A 17,895-nucleotide genomic window follows, 5' to 3' on the forward strand; every position below is an offset into this window, starting at 1 on the left:
GTCTGTGGTATTTTGTCTTAACAGTATAAACTGGACTAAGTAAGACACTGCCTACATTTGTGGTCATTATCAACACAGTAGAGTAACAAAGTAACCTTTGATAGAGTCCCTGGAGCTGGTATTCACAGGCACCACAGTGAATCAATCGGTGCCATGAGTCATGATGCAGCCAGTGTGAAATAAGTGGCATTGCGGAAACTGCAGAAAGAGGAAGATCTGCACGATTCCAATCAGACAGCTTTTGAAGAGTTGTAGCATTGTGCTACCTTTTTCATGTGGTGGGAGATGATGAAATTATCCAGGAATAATGCCTCTGACAATAAATAACATGAACAAATATCTCCTAGATCTAACAGGAAGAGACGGTGCCCAGACAGTAACAAAAGTCTGTACGTGCACTGACTGGACAATCAGCAAATAAGCAAGCAGTTAGTAGCAGTTTCTTAGTAGGACTAAGTAGTAGTCCTCTACCCATAATTCTAAACCTTCAATGATAAGTCACTGTACTTCACTTGGGCCTATGACTTTTATAATATATTTAAAAGTCAAATCGTTTATATAGATAGGGGCCACGTTAGTCATCATTCTTCAAAAAAAAAAAAAAAAAATTGGCCAGGGTCACACACCTTAGAAACAACTCTGCCTACGGTCAAATAAGATAACATCTCTGTATCATGTCCTTGCCTGGCTCTTGACTCTAACTCTGCCCCACTCTGGAAGTATAAGTTGAACTTATACTTCCATTACCAGAGTACAGAACGGACCCACCTCTCTATATCCTTTGCATAATTTGGTATTATTTTATTTTAATCTCTGAGAGTTAATAGGCAAAATAAGGCATCTCATTATCATTGAACTTTGTATACCTTTTTTTAAACAGGCCACACCTAAGTCAATTCTTAACGCCTCAGCGTCTCCTCTTCCCAGAGATTCTCTCCACTTCCTGATACCAGTGCTCATAAACTTTCTTTTTGCATACAGATCCTGTTACTCTGTAAACATAAATGTAAAACCCTTTTAGTTTAAATGGATTATTCATAATGGCTGCGTAGTATCATCAATCACGCCTTCAGGGTGCTGAATCTGGCTTCATTTAGGAAGATACACAGAGGAAACACAGTTCAGAAATTTCTCCTGGAGGAAAATCACACCAGCAAGCTCAGGCTGTGCAAGGGCCACGGATCATTCGCCCGCCTTCAGTCTTGCCACCTGCCCTTCAGTGGACAAGGCCATCATCAGTGTTTGCCACCCTTGAGCTTATCTGTACCAGCCTCAACAAACTATTTCCATAGTCAGGCATCTTCTCATTCACTGGCTCCTCTCTTGTAATCTGTTTTGCCTAGCTTAGTCATCTCAACTACTTTTGAAGCAACTCTTTTAGTGTTAATCCTAAAATGGAAAAAGATTTAGTTAAAGTCTCAAAACAAGAATTAAAAAAAAAAAAAAAAGTCAATTGTAAGATGGGAACTTTCTCCCTTGGCAGGCCCTGTTTAATGAGAATAAAATTTGAACAGGTAGCAGCACATCCAGAGATAATAAAGTATCCTCCTAATGACTTGTGTAATGCCCTGGTTCTACAGTTCTTTCATCTTTGCTGTTCTGGTCACTTAAATCCATCTTCTGAAATTTTAGGACCAAATCAACTGCCTAAGCAGAGGTATTATAGGAGGTGGGCTCAGCAAAAGATGAATGTTACCTCAGAACACACTTATTATCATTGTAGTAAAATAGATATAAACATAAGACATGCTATTTTAATCATTTCTAAAGTATACAATCAGTGGTGTCAATTACATTCACAATGTTGTACAATCACCACTACCATCTATTTCTAAACCTTTTTTTATCATGCCAAATAGAAACTCTGTCACTCAGGTCACAATTTGTATTTATCAAAATAGTACATGCCCACAATTAAAAGCTACAGTCTCTCTCCCCACGACTTTCCAACTCTCCAGTCCAAGTCCAAGTGAGGCCAAGAGGCACCATTTCCAGATCTTGTCTCAGTATCTCTAGAAAAGTCTTCTTTCTCTACTTATTAATTCATCAAGTGGCTAAGCAGATTAAGGTTTAGCCCAAATACACCTCACTCCCTTCTCCTCTTCCTCCTAATATAGCTATATTTTAGTTTCTCTGTTGCTTACCTTTCTAACCTAATAATACACTAACTCTCTTAGTATCTGGTTCAGCTATGTGATGTATATCTTAAGTTCCAATTTTGCAAGACAAGGATTTTAACATCTTTATCTTTCCCTTCATTATCTTTTTCTGCTGTCTCCCAAATTCAGTGATTTGTCCTTTAGTCTTACTCTGTCATGATTATTCATTACTAAGATTTCATTCTGTAATCAAAATTAAAGCTTAGGTTCATGTACTCTAACACTGAAAATCAATGCAAAGTATTTACATTATTTTGACTACCCAAATAGCCTGAACTGAACTGAACTGACTATGCAAATAATGTTTCTGAAGATTCAGAAACAGCATCCTTTTAAAAAACATTTTGTAACTCCTGGAGTTTACTTTTGTCTTTTTTATTTGTTACACAGTTTCTGTAAACTGTAGACCTCAGGTTGATCCATCCTTTCAATCAAATTGAGTTTTCTATTAAGTACTTCCTTCCTTTAGAGATTTCTTTCCTAGAACCACTGACCCAGTAGGTCTGTATTTCACCCATAATTCTGCACCCTTCTTGTCCGGATGCCATATCACTGTTCTTTGGTCTTGTCGTTGTTCAGTTGCGCAGTCCTGTCTGACTCTTAGCAACTCCATGGACTGCAGCACGCCAGGCTTCCCTGTCCTTCACTATCTCTTGGAGCTTGCTCAGACTCATGGCCATTGAGTCGGTGATGCCATCCAACCATCTCGTTCTCTGTTGCTCCCTTCTCCTCCTATCTTCAATCTTTCCCAGCATCAGGGTCTTTTCTGATGAGTCGGCTCTTGGCATCAGGCGGCCAAGAGTATTGGAGCTTCAGCTTCAGTATCCGTCCTTCCAATGAATATTCAAGGTTGATTTCCTTTAGGATTGACTGGTTTGATCTCCTTGCTGTCCAAGGGACTCTCAAGAGTCTTCTCCAACACCACAGTTCTTCGGGGCTCAGCCTTTTCCATGGTCCAACTCTCACACCCATTCATGGCTACTAGAAAAAGCATAGCTTTCGCTATATGGACCTTTGTTGGCAAAGTGATGTCTCTGCTTTTTAATACGCTGTCTAGGTTTGTCTTAGATTTGGCCACCTGATGCAGAGAGCTGACTCATTTGAAAAGACCCTGATGCTGGGAAAGATTGAGGGCAGAAGGAGAAGGGGACGACAGAGGATGAGATGGCTGGATGGCATCACCGACTCGATGGACATGGGTTTGGGTGGACTCCAGGAGTTGGTGATGGACAGGGAGGCCTGGCATTCTGCGGTTCATGGCGTCGCAAAGAGTCAGACACGACTGAGTGACTGAACTGAACTGAACTGGTGGTGGTGGTGGTCGTGGTTTAGTTGCTAAGTTGTATCCGACTCTCTAGGCAGGAATACTGGAGAGGGTTGCCATTTCCTTCTCCAGGGGATCTTCCCGACCTAGGAATGGAACCTAGGTCTCCTTTCGTTGCAGGCCGATTCTTTACCAACTGATATACAAAGAAATTCTTAGTCTGGTGGTAGGGTTTAATTTGCAAAATCAAATCTTCAGATGTGGGAAACTAATTTCATTAAATTTTCAATTTTCTTTCTCCTTTTTTTTTTTGGAACTCTACGAGAGTTGGATCATGAAGAAGGCTAAGCACTGAAGAACTGATGCTTTCAAACTGGTATTGGAGAAGACTCTTGAGAGTCCTTTGGACTGCAAGTAGATCAAACCAGTCTATCCTAAAGGAAATCAATCCTGAATATTGACTGCAAAAGCTGATGATGTAGCTGGAGCTCCGATACTTTGGCTACCTGATGCCAAGAGCCAACTCATTAGAAAAGACCCTGATGCTGGGAAAGATTGGGGGCAGGAGGAGAAGAGGGCAACAGAGGATGAGATGGTTGGATGGCATCATTGGCCCAATGGACATGAGTTGAGCAGACTCTGAGAGATACTGAAGGGCAGGGAAGCCTGATGTGCTGCAGTCCATGCGTCACAAAGCATTGGACACAGCTTAGTGACTGAACAATAACAAAGTGTCAGATATTGGATCTTTTGGACTTTCTTATCTATTCTTTTTTCTCTTATTTTGGAATGAATTTCTTGGAAATTTCTTTGACTTACCTTTTGACCCTATTACTGATTCTTTTGTTCCTCCTGACATCAGCGTATTTATTTTCCAAGTGTTTTTTCTTTTTCTGTTGTTACTTTTTCAAAGCATTCTGGTTTTGTTTTACAAAACAAACAAACAAACAACAAAACAGTTCTCAAATAACTCAAAATACACTAATTTGAGATCTTAGCCTATGATTATTAATTATTAAGACTTTATCCCTCTTGCTTTTGCTTTAATTTTTTCTTTTACTTCATGTTTTGTAGGTGCAGTCTACAAAGAGATATAGATTCAGTATGTGAAAAAAAAAAGACCTTCGCAAACAAATAGAACTAATCGTGTAGCCTTGGGCAAGTACATTTCTTCCTAAAATAAAGATAATTCAATGTTGCTAAAAGGATATGTGTATGTATACATATTAACAAGGAAATGGTAGAGCCTTATTTTTCCTCCTATGTGTATTTATTTCTCAAAAATAACAAAACCCGCCCCCCCCAAAAAAAACAAAACCCCCAGCATCTATAACATGTGTGAGATTTGCCACCAGATGGCGCCAATACACTAGTCTTGTGATCAGGATCTGTGGTAGGTGCTTGGCTTTTACCCGGCTCAGTCGTTTGTAATAAATTTGAGCGCTCCAGCACTTATTTATGAAATAAAATCTGGAAAGATATGAACCAATAAATGAATCATAATTTTCTGTGAATGAATAGGATTAATTTTTGAATAGTACTCTTTTCTTAGTCTTTACCAATTAATCTGCATTATTTGAGTGATAAAAATCAAAATGATGTGTCTCTGTACAGTGGTTAAATTTCAACATTAGATGTTACAATATATAACTATTAGTATCTGGTACAGAAAGAAGTTAACATATAGGTACAAATTGTTGGTGACTCACTAGTTTTTTCCTGTTTGTACTATAAATTATTATTCCTAAACTAATCTCATGAACAGACTCATTAGAATGTTTCTTATTTTCTAATATCATTAAAAAAATTAAACACTCCTCTCTCCTCCATTTTCCATCTCCACATTTAAGAAATCTATAATCTCTTTGATTTCTTTTTAACAATAATGTCAACCACATAGAAAAGAATAAAAAATAATTGCACATCTCCGTCAACATTTTTAAAATGTTAATGCTAAGCTTTATTTGGTTCAGATTATTAAAACTGAAATGGAGCAGGTCCTGGCCTCCCCACCATGTCCTCTGCCTGCCTTTTGTCTGTGCAAAACTTTAGTCAAAAAATAAGTTTAATCAGAGAAGTGAGAGCTGCAGAAACAAAGGAAAACAGTCAAAGGAGACTAAATAATAACGGAGTCATTAAGCATAGTCAAGGACCTTTAGTTCTTTCTCAAGGGCTATAGATAATACTCTGAGCCATATCCTGTGAGCTGTCTTATAGATACTAAAACACCAGATGGAGAAGTTAACTACATGATGAGCAGACTGTACCCAGGACATGAGCTGCCACAGTTCCGAGAACTGGCTGCAAAGTAATGGGAACAAATGGATGCTGGAACTGAAGATTAACTATACCTAAAAAAACCAAGATGGTACGGGTCAGACCACTGAGGACAGATCTGAAGATGATTGTGCTATTTCTGCATGTAGCCCCCCACCCCAACTCTGTCCACAAAAGCTCTCACTCCCTGTTTATAGGAAGAGAGTAGGGCTCTGGACAGATGCCTGCCACCCCTCTCCCCCATCCTGCCACTCGCCACCAGTTGCTGGCATCTGAAATAAAGTCAACTTTCCTTTCCACCAACCTGGCCTGTTTATTGGCTTTTGAGTGGCAAGCTCTGAAACCCCCACCTCTTTCGGTAAAAAAATTATTTTTTAAAAAAGAATTAAAGGGATGCAAATACATCTAACACTACTCCTCCATTCTCTTTTCCCCATTTTCCAGAAGTAACTAGGAAAGGGATGTTGGTGACTATTCTTCCCATAGACATTTTTATTCTTTTATTAGCTATGCATGTACTGTAAACAATATATATGCATGTAGTGTAATATTTTGTGTTTTCAAGATATATGTAAATTATCTTGTTATGCATATCATTTTGCTATTTGCAATTAACAATCAACATTGTTACTGAGATTATAAACACTAAGATATGTAGATCTTGTTCATTAATTTTTACTGCTATATTCTGCAAGTATACTGGGATGTTTATTTTTCCTTTATAAATGGGCATTTAATTTTCCAAATATTTTTTATATAAATAATGCCTTAATGAACTTTTCTGTGCATCTTCCTTTGCCTACATGGTGTTTGTCTATACTAAGAATTCCAAATTATGATACAAATGCAATTACATCTCATTGTCATAATAGTTCACATTTCCCATATTACCAGTGAGATTCAAGTGTTGATGACAATTCACATTACCCCTTCTGTCACTTCTGAAAATTGCTAGTTCTTATCAGACTTAGAAAAAACATGAAAATTAGCAAAAGCAAAAACAAAAGCTCTTCCTTTCCCCAGCTGTTAACATTTTGTTGTTGGTTTAGCAGTGAAGTCGTGTCCATCTCTTGGGACCCCATGGTCTGTAGCCTGCCGGGCTCCTCTACCCATGGCATTCTCCAGGCAAGAATACTGAAGTGAATAGCCATTCCCTTCTCCAAGGGTTCTTCCAGACCCGGGAATCAAACCAGAGTCTCCTGCATTGCAGGAGATTCTTTACTGACTGAGCTATGAGGGAAGCCCTTGTTAACATTTTACCACTTTTTGTTTTTACAGTTTGTCTATCATTTTGAGGGGAATGGTCTGAAAGAAGGTTTCAGACATAATGTCTCTCTATTGTTACTAAATGGTTCTATGAATTTCCTAGGACAGACTTTCACTTAAACATCTATGATTATCAAAATCAGGAAATTAATATGTTATAATAATATTGTCTAAGCTAAAGACTTTATTCACAATTTACTAACTGTCTCAGTAATGTTATTTTTTATTTTCTAAAGGTCCTTTCTGGCAATTACCAGTGCAACTGATTCTTTTAATTGAAATAAAGTTCACATAACACACTGTTAACATTTAGAAACGTACAATTCAGTGATATTTAGTACATTCACATTGTTATGTAACCACTATCCCTTTATGGATCCCAAATATTTCACATCACAAGAGAAAACTTGAACCATTAAGTATTCCTGATTCTTTACTCTCTTCATCTCCTGTTAAACACCAATCTGTTTTCTGTCTCTGAATTTATCTATTCTGGATATTTCACACAAATGGAATTATAAAGTGTTGACAGTTCATATCTGGCTTCTTTCACTTAGCATAATGTTTTCCAAGTTTTTCCGCGTTGCAGTGTGTACCAGTAATTCTTTCTTTTTTTATAACTGTTAACATTCTATTGTATGCACATCCCACAATTTGTTTATCCATCACCAAAAGAACTATGAAAATGGCAAGCGCTGTTGAGGATGTGAAGGAATTGGAACCCTCCTACATTGTAAGGTCCACAGTGTCTATCTGGTTTTAAACCTATGAACTGAGGGTTTTTTCCCGCACCATCAGCAGTTTTCAGTTCTGGTATTCCATTTATTTTTGATGTTGATTTTTGTTGCCTGCCAAAATTCTCAACCTTCTTGTATCCGTTTTTTATTGCCGTCTAATGAATTACCACAAATGTGATGGCTTAAAACAACACCTACTCATGAGTCCGTAGTTCTGCAGGTCTGAATTTGGCTCAGTTGAGTTCTCTGACCAGTGTCTCATTTCAGAAGTCAGCTGGCTGCATTCTTATTTGGAGACTTGGGGGAAGAATTTAGTTCCAAAGTCATCCAGGTGGTCAGCTGAATTTGTTTCCTTTTGGTTGTAGGGCGGAGGTCCCTATATTTTAGCTGGTTGTTGCCCAGGAGTCATTCTTAGAGACCAGAGGCCACTTGCCCTTCCCTGTCATGTTCCCCTTCCACTGTAAAGCCAGCAATGGTAATTCCCGTCTACCAAATCTCTCCCAAGCTTCAAATCTCTTTTAGAAGATCCCAGTCTCAAAAGAAAAAAAAAAAAAAAAAGAAGATCCCAGTACACCTAATCAAATCAGGCCCGATATGGAAAGTCAACTACTTTGTAAACCGCAATATCATCCCATGATATTCACAAGTCCTGCCACATTCAGGGAGAGCAGATTGTTCAGGACACGCATAAAAGGAGTGGGCCTATCACACTGCATTTGTGTATGGGCATATTTTTATGTGTTTGGACTTATTTGTAATTTTAAAATTCTTGTCTAATGACTCTGCTTACTGGATTATATAGATATCATCTATTTTCTGTCTTTTGTTGGTTTTCATGATCATGACTTTTCTTCTTGGATACAGTTTTTTTTTGTGGTGTGTTGAATATGGCATATGAAAGCTGTGAAGATAACTTTGAGATCTGGAAGATATTATTTTCCTCTATGAAGTTTTCTTTTCACTTCTTGCAAGGAGGAGGGCTTAGACCATTAGCAATCCTTGGTAAACTTATTCATCAGTGTTCTAGGTGCTTCAAGGCTTGGATTTAGTTTCTGTGAGGACAAGTCTACTCTCGGTTCATTCTCACTCCTAGGATATCTCAATATTTTAGCTAAAAACCTTAGCTATTGACAGGTGTCTCCTTATCCTGAGGTCTCAAATTTTAACTTTTTTCCCTCATGCCTGCGATTCTGAGTGAAGTTCTTCTTGCCTTCTCATATGGCACTTTTGAAGTTGGCATTGCCTTGAGGAGGGTAAAGTTACCCCAAGTCTCAGGCTCAGCACAGGCACTTTGCTAAAATTTGGCTCAACATTTCATCACTAACTTTATACTCTGTGATGCCCTCAAAGAGATCTAAAATCTTTTTTTTTTTTTTTCCCTTGCAGCTCTTCCAGTTATTTTAGTAAAAGGCTGGTGTGAAGCTGAAACCTCAGAAATGTGTCTTGGGGAGCTCTGAGGATCTCCAGTTATCTATGTCTCAACTCAGAAAGAATTCAGTGAGAAGCAAAATGATAGATAAGAGGTGAGTTACTAGGATAGGATGCTTGTGAGGCTTACAAATAGGTGGGCAAGAGGGTGCTGTGCCCTGAGAACTTAAAGGCTACAGTTTTAAAATCAAAGGTTAAGTGAGGAGGGGGAGTAGGCCACCTTCTTCCTCACTTTTCAAGTCTTCCATCATTATCTCATCCTACCTGTTGAGTGGTAGAGGTTTGGACCCTGTATGGTCATGGCACTATGGAAAGACGATTTCAGGTCTCAGTATAATGAAGGTCTTTCACTTTCAAATGTCACCTTTCCATAAACCATTATTTTTGTGTACAGAGAGTTTGTCCTAGGGGTCATTAACTTGTTGACATCACTGGGCAGAATGTAGGTCTTATTCCACCATTGTTTTATTGTTTGGGGGCATGTCTCATGCTTCTGTTGCATGGTTTTGTTGCTAAGCAAATCTGCTTGGTTTTATGGTTAAGCAAACCTGCTTTCTTGAGTAATCATTAACTTACAGGGATCTCCCATATTTTTTTCTCTGCTTATAATCTCCTAGTGGGATTAACTATCTAATCATGTATTTTACCCCTTTACTCTGTCCCTATCAAAATCACATATTCTATTTTGCCAGAAGCTTAAATAGAGGAATTTCAAAGTAGTGAAGACACATTGGACTATCTTTCAAAAGTTAGTAGAGCTGGATTTCTACCTTACATCATACCCTAAACATAATCTTGTATGAATTAAATGTTTTAAACATAAGCTGGTTAAAAATCCCAATTCAAAAGCAAAGCAGAAAATGCAAGAAAATGTATTTAAAATGTCAAATGAGATGCAAGCTATCAGTCATAATTCAGTGTATAAATTTTAAGACCTCTGGAAGAGAAAATATATCACAAAAAATTGGTAAATAAAATACCCAAATATCCAGAATTATCCAGGGAAAATTTATTTGCAGCATAAACTTGAAGGATGAGAAATAAAATATTGCCATGATATAAGTAAACAAAGGATGTCGTAGTCAGTGATTGCAGTCACAGCCAATGATGAGCTTTTTTTTTTTTTTGGTATATATATATATATATATATATGTTTGTTTGTTTGGGGCTGCGCTGGGTCTTCATTGCTGCATGGACTTTCTCTAGTTGCCGTGAGTGGGGGCTACTCTCCAGCTGTGGTGTGCGGGCTTCTCGTGGTGGTGGCTTCTCTTGTTGTGGTGCCCAGGCTCTAGGGTGCACAGGCTTCAGTAACTGTATCATGTGGGCTAAGTAGCTGCAGCTCCCGGGCTTCAGAGTGCAGGCTCAACAGTTGTGGCCCAGGGGCTCCACAGCTTATGGGTTCTTCCTGGATCAGGGATTGAACCCTGGTCTCCAGCATTGGCAGGCAGATTCTTTACCACTGAGGCACCAGAGAAGCTTCACATTAAGTTTTAAATGCAATTTCGCTTTGATCCAGAAGAAAAAAAAATTGAACATATTAAAGTCGAAGTATAACACAAAGAAAAGTGCACAAAACATAGATGTACATCTTAGTGACAACAACAAATCAAATACTCATGTAACCCACGAAGTTTACTTATAGGACTCTACCCTCTGAAAATATTCCCAAAAGCAAAAAGAGAGTTTACACAAGGATATTAATATCTGAATATTTTATTATTGTTTATGTTTTTAAACATTTCTACTTTCTTAAAATTTAATTTTAAATATATTTCTATCTAGTCATAGTTCTGCTCTGGACAGTTAAGGGAAAGACAGACCTGTAGGTAGAGAGGAAGCATTACCCCTGAAGCTGGGGTAATGTTGGAAGCAGCATCACAGGTGTGAAGACGGGCCTGTGACATCCCCAGACACAACAGTCAGCACACGTGACCCCTCCAGAGAGCGCAGAGAGAAGGAACTGAAAGAATTCTGAGAATATATGAAGTCAGCACCATCAGGGGCTTCAGAAGTTACCCATTAAACAAATATTGTGTTTTTGCTCAGTGCTTTAGTTGTGTCCGACTCTGCGACACTATGGACTGTGGCCCACCAGGCTCCTCTGTCCATGGGATTCTCCAGGCAAGAATACATGGAGTTGCCATGCCTCCCCTCCTCTAGGGGATCTTCCTGACCCAGGAATCAAACCCAGGTCTCCTGCATTGCAGGCATATTCTTTACTGACTGAGTTATGAGGGAAGCCCCATAGCTTCTCCCATAGCTTCCAAAGGAATACTAAATCTCTGTTTTTCCAGTAGTCGCATATGGATGGACCATAAAGAAGGCTCAGCACTGAAGAACTGATGCTTTTGAACTGTGGTGTTGGAGAAGACTCTTGAGAGTCCCTTGGACTGCAAGGAGATCAAATATTCAATCTTAAAGGAAATCAGTCCTGAATATTCACTGGAAGGACTGATGCTGTAGGTGAAGCTCCAGTACTTTGGCCAGCTGATGCGAAGAACTGACTCATTGGAAAAGACCCTGATTCTGGGAAAGATTGAAGGCAGGAGGAGAAGGGGACAACAAAGGACGAGATGGTTGGATGGCATCACCAACTCAATGAATGGACATAAGTTTGAGGAAGCTCTGGGAGATGGTGAAGGACAGGGAAGCCCGGCGTGCTGCAGTCCATGGGGTCACAAAGAGGTGGACATGACTGAGTGACAAACAACAACAACAATATTCCTATTTGGGGAACGTGAGCATCTGAAATCTTTAAAATTTGTTTTCAGTGTAAGTGTAACCTTATTTTGTACTTACAGGCTGGAAGTATATTGAAGTAAGTATCCTGAAGCGTAGATATGCTGCTTCATGATCTTTATCAGTACCCATTCCTACTTAAGGAGAACAGTTTGATTTTGGAGAGGCAGCAGTAAGCAGTGGTGTGAAGCGAGATCTTAATTTCCTGCTCAGGAGTTGAACCTGAGTAGCCTGGATAAAAACCAGTAATCCTTGCCAGCAGACTAGCACGGGTTAGAGGCAGAAGCTATTTTTCACTGGATTTTTGCCCCCAGTGAAAAATACTTTTCTTATGGAAGCAAAAACTGTAAATGCAGGTACAGAGTTTATTATTAGAGATAGCGCAACAGCGAGTGGGAGAGCATACAGAGACAGTTTGTTTAGTTAAGACAGAAGCAAGGCAGAGATGAACATCCGGAGAGAAAGGGTGTGACACACCACACCACCCCCCGCCGATTATCTAGTTTCTTTTTCCACACCTGATCTACCCTAGGGCCCTCCTGACATCCACACAGAACTTTTGTTCAAGATGGGTTCCAGCCCAGAGGCCTATGGGGTCATGTACGGGCATCACACAGTATGTGGTGGTGTCCCCTTTTGACCCCCAAGGAGTCTTTCTGCTTGTGTGAAATGTCTCCCTTGCCTGGAGGGTAAGAAATATGTGAACTTCTGATCCTTTACTCAAACAAGGTTTAGTCGCTCCCTGTTCCTGCCACAACGGTTACCTCAAGGTGTTCTTACCTTCAGAGACAGAGCCTGGCTTTTTACCCTGTTTCAGTCGTTACCTGCATTTCAGAGAGCAAACAGGAGACTAGTTGTACATATCTAACCAGAGCCCACCCTATCTCTGTTTCAGGAAATGCCAATAGGAGACTAGTTGTAAGTGTCTGGTCTGAAGCCAGTCTTTTTCTTTTTTTCTTTTTTTTTTATTATTATTTTTTTTTTCCAGTGGGTTTGTCATACATTGATATGAATGGCCAGTCTTTTTCTTGCCCCCCAAAATGCAAACAGGAGGTCAGTTGTAACTGCCTAGCCTGGGGCCCATCTATCTCCTACCTCAAGTTGACCTCTAAGTGTTTTGACTAATGAGTGAAAATAAGGTCAATGTGTGCATGAAATACACACAGAGTGTTCTATACTGTTTTTTTTTTTAACCTGTCAACTCTGTCCTTTGATCATGTGCCAGTTGTGACCCAGGGGTTTCACAAGATCTCCCAGTAAGAACTGGAGTCATTATTCTACTTTCCTGGTCCTCAGTAAAAACAGAAAGCTTGGGGGCAGCGCCCTAGGACATGCTGATGGTATCAGGTTATTGAGGAACAGAAGCTGGAAGGGTTGATGTGTTTCGCTGCCCTCAAAGCAGTTTTTCCAGATCACCTATTAAGTTTATTTTGGTTTTAACAATGAGAATTTAATTGGTTTGGTCAGTCAGTTCAGTTGCTCAGTTGTGTCCAACTCTGTGACCCATGGACTACAGCATGCCAGGCTTCCCTGTCCATCAAAAACTCCTGAAGCTTGCTCAAATTCATGTCTAATGAGTTGGTGATGCAATCCAACCATCTCATCCTTTCTCGTCCCCTTCTCTTTCTGCGTTCAATCTTTCCCAGCATCAGGGTCTTTTCCAATGAGTCAGTTCTTCGCATGAGGTGGCCAAAGTATTGGAGTTTCAGCTTCAGCATCAGTCCTTCCAATGAATATTCAGGACTGATTTCCTTTAGGATGAACTGGTTGGATCTTCTTGCAGTCTAAGGGACTCTCAAGAGTCTTCTCCAACACCGCAGTTCAAAAGCATCAGTAGCACTCAGCTTTCTTTATAGTCCAGTTCTCACATCCATACATGACTACTGGAAAAACCATAGCTTTGACCAGACAGACCTTTGTTGGCAAAGTAATGTCTCTGCTTTTTAATATTCTGTCTAGGTTGGTCATAGCTTTTCTTCCAAGAAGCAAAAATCTTTTAATTTCAAGACTGCATTCACCATCTGCAGTGATTTTTGGAGCCCCCAAAAATAAAGTCTCTCACTGTTTCCATTGTTTCCCCATCTATTTGCCATGAAGTGATAGGGCCGAATGCCATGATCTTAGTTTTCTAAATGTTGAGTTTTAAGCCAACTTTTTCACTCTTCTCTTTCACTTTCATCAAGAGGCTCTTGAGTTCTTTGCTTTCTGCCACAAGAGAGGTGTCATCTGCACATCTGAGGTTATTGACATTTCTTCCAGCAATCTTGATTCCAGCTTGTGCTTCATCCAGGCTGGCATTTCTCATGAGGTACTCTGCATATAAATTAAATAAACAAGGTGACAATATACAGCCTTGACATACTCATTTCCCAATTTGGAAACCAGTCTGTTGTTCCATGTCCACTTCTAACTGTTGCTTCTTGACCTGCATACAGGTTTCTCAGGAGGCAGGTCAGGTGGTCTGGTAGTCCCATCTCTTTTAGAAGTTTCCACATAGAAAATCCCTGGGAAGAGTCAGATAAAGACTTAGTCAAAAAGTTCAAAAGAACCATCAGAATGGAGGCACTGGAGGATTGATTTGGAGCTCAAGAGAAAGGGGATGTTCCCAACCTATAGGGATCGAACCTGTGTCCCCTGCATTGCAGGTGTATATCTCAAGTGTGTGGATATCTACCTGCTTTATTCTAGGAACAGAAATCAAAACACATATTGAAATAGATGATCACACTTGTCAGAAGTAGATAAAGAATCCCTTCAAAATGGTGGAGTAGAAGGATGTGCGCTCATCTTCTCCTGTGAGAACTCCAAAATTAAAACTTGCTGCTGAACAACCATCAACAGGAGAATGTTGGATTCCACCAAAAAAAGATACCCCACATCCAAGGGCAAAGGAGAGACCCCAGCAAGATGCTAGGAGGGGCAAAATCACGTTTAGAATCAAAACCCATACCCACTAGAGATGCTCAGGGGACTCAAACAAAACCTTGTGTGCACTAGGGGGCTCCGCAGAGACTGAGCCAGACCTGCCTTGGAGTGTTTGAGCGTCTCCTGCAGAGGAACAAGTCAGCAGTGGCCTGCCGCAGGGGCAAGAGCTCCGGCTGCAGCCGTCCTGAGCGTGACATAAGCCCTCTTGCAGGAGGTCACCATTAACCCCACCTTAGAGCCACCGAGCAGACAACCCACAAAACTGCAGAACAATTATACCAAATAAATTTTTGAACTGTTAACATAGTTCCAGGACCCACAACAGATTTCCCAACCTGTGGATCTGGCAAAGGGTCTGAGAACCCCCAGGGAATTTGACTTTGGAGGGCAGTGGGATTTGATTACAGAACTTATGCAGGACTGGGGAAACAGACTTTTGGAGGGCACAAACAAAATCTTGGGTGTGCCAGGAGAAAGGAACAGTGACTGAAGGAGTCTTTGGGGCCTAGAAAAGAAAACAACAGTCTCAAAGGCCCTTGCTGAATCATCTAACTTCAAAGAAAACAAAACAGAACTTTAGGTCCTGCCCTGATGCTCCAGGCCGGTTGCATCTATCTGGGACTTATCACCCCCTGTCCGGAAACCGTCCACCCCCTACACCGCCCAGAAGACTTATCACCTCCTGCCCAACTACAAATGTCATATCAACTAAAGAATACTCAAAATATCCCGCCGGATTAACGTTTCCCTTATCATTTCCACAAACCTCCCTATAAATATGAAGCCTCCCTGATCCCTCTTGGCGCTCAGCCTGGTGGTTAGGCCGACTGTTGCCCCTCCTTGCCTGAATAAAGGTAACCTACTTCTGTTGAGGTCGTCTTTCCTTTTCTGCCTTGGCCCGAACTATGCCTTACATTCTTGGTGCCGAAACGCAGGAGGGGGCGAGGCACTCATCCCACTCTCTCACTCTCATTCCCTCTCATTGTTTTCCCTTTTCCTGGAATCTGGGAGCACGAACATCCAAACATCCACCGAGCTGACTTTTCTGCCAGGGCTTTTAAGTTCCCCTCGGGGACGCCTAGTGCCTTCGTGAGCAGTGCAAGCCTTGTGCTGAGGCTTTATTGGTGCTTTGCGTACCCCCAGGCCTCAGCTGTACCCCCTTTTCCCTCTCTCTCTTACTGACGACCTCTGGAATAGGGACCTCTTGCCATTCGACCACTCTACATGCAACACTCCACTCAAGCCGGCCCCTAGATTAAGGTAAGATCCAGACGGTGTTCTAGAGGTGCCCTAAAACTCAGTCCTCTCTGGGTCCTGGGGACCCCTGGCCCAGGGCCACTCTGTAGGCAACGGTGGGGGATGCTCCACCTCGACACAGAGCTCTCTTCTCACAACTCCTATTGCGACTACAGGTGACAATGCGAGCTCCCAATATGGGCCTCTGCTTGCCTTTCAGTTATGAGGTCTGTCCCAATCTGTCCCAAAAGATTCCCCTCTGACCTGTGTTCTCAAAAATCTCAAACCACTCTCACTCACTGAACTCAAAGATAACCGCTTAAAACAACTCTGTACGCAGATTTGGCCTCAACACCAATTAGACAATCAAGACTGCTGGCCTGAAGCAGGCACATTTGACTTTAACATTCTTCAAAGTCTCACCGACTTCCTTAAACGGAATGGCAAGTGGTCGGAGATCCCATATGCCCAAGCCTTTGGGGCCCTTCGAAGCAGGCCCTCCCTATGCCAGGCCTGCTCCACCCACAAGGTCCTTCTATGTACCTTGCCTCCCAAGCAAAAGGGCTCTTCTTCCTCAACTAACCGCAGACTGCGACCTTCTGCACCCCCGGAGTTCGACCCTGAGGACAAGCCCCCTCCCTACCCACCACCCCACCAACCCTCTCCTTCCCCTTCATCCAACTCACATCTCCTGACTCCAGGACACCTCTCCTGGCACCAAAACCTCTCCTGACTCCCCCTCGGCCCCACTACCCCATCTCCCCAACTCCCCCTCCCCCCTTCCTTCCCCCCCTGCCACACAGTCACGTACCCGACACGTTTCCCCTGAGAGAGGTGGCAGGACCAGAGGGCCCCACCTGAGTCCATGTGCCATTTTCATTGTCAGATATGAGCCAGATAGAAGAAAAATTTAGGATCATTTTCTGAAAATCCTACCAGATACAGAAAAGAATTCCTGAGACTCTCCCAGGCCTATAACCTCACATGGAGTGATGTATATTATATCCTAAATGCCACTCTCACCCCAGGTGAAAAAGACCATATCTGGCAAGCGGCAAAAGCCCAGCTGATCATTTACATAACCAAGACCGGGACAACCCAGTTGCTCATGAGGCGATGCCTCGGTTGATCCCCACTGGACTTACCAGCCTGGTGACCCAGGTATCAGGAGACTCAATCATATGATTACCTGCATTCTAGAAGGAATGCAGAAAAATACTCATATCCATGTCAGTTATGATAAAGTCAGAGAAATCACCCAAGGGGCAGACAAAAATCCAGCCTTATTCTTGGCACGCCTCACAGAGGCAGTCTAAAAGTATACCATCCTAGATATCACTACCCCTGCTGGGTTGCTCTACAGTCACGTTCAGTTCATCAGCCAGTCCACCCCTGACATCAGACGCAAACTTCGACAAAGAGAAAAGGGCCTGAGACCTCCACCCCCCATAAGAGACCTTCTAGAAGTAGCCTTCAAGGTGTTCAATAATAGAGAGGAGGAGGCTAAGAGAAAAAAAGAACGTGAGAAAAAAGCTAAATGTGCCTTTTTGGCGGCAGCAATTAAGGGAAGAGATCAGCCTGGCCCAAGTCATCCCAGAATGGGGCTTAAGAACCCCCCTGGACCCCGCTTCCGATGCAACCTGTCAGGACACTGGGCAAAGGCATGCCCAAACCCGTGGCCCCCCACAAAAGCATGCCCAATCTGTGGCCAATGGGGACACTGGAAGATGGACTGTCCCCAGGGACGCCCTGACACCCCTGGGGAAGTCCTCACCTCCCAGACCTGGAGAGTGGAATGTCCACATGGATGCCCTGGCACCTCTGGGGAGATCCCCACTTCTCCCCAGAACCCCAGCCCAACCCT

Source organism: Cervus elaphus, chromosome 12, assembly GCF_910594005.1.
Source record: "Cervus elaphus chromosome 12, mCerEla1.1, whole genome shotgun sequence".
NCBI classification, from domain to species: Eukaryota; Metazoa; Chordata; class Mammalia; order Artiodactyla; family Cervidae; genus Cervus; species Cervus elaphus.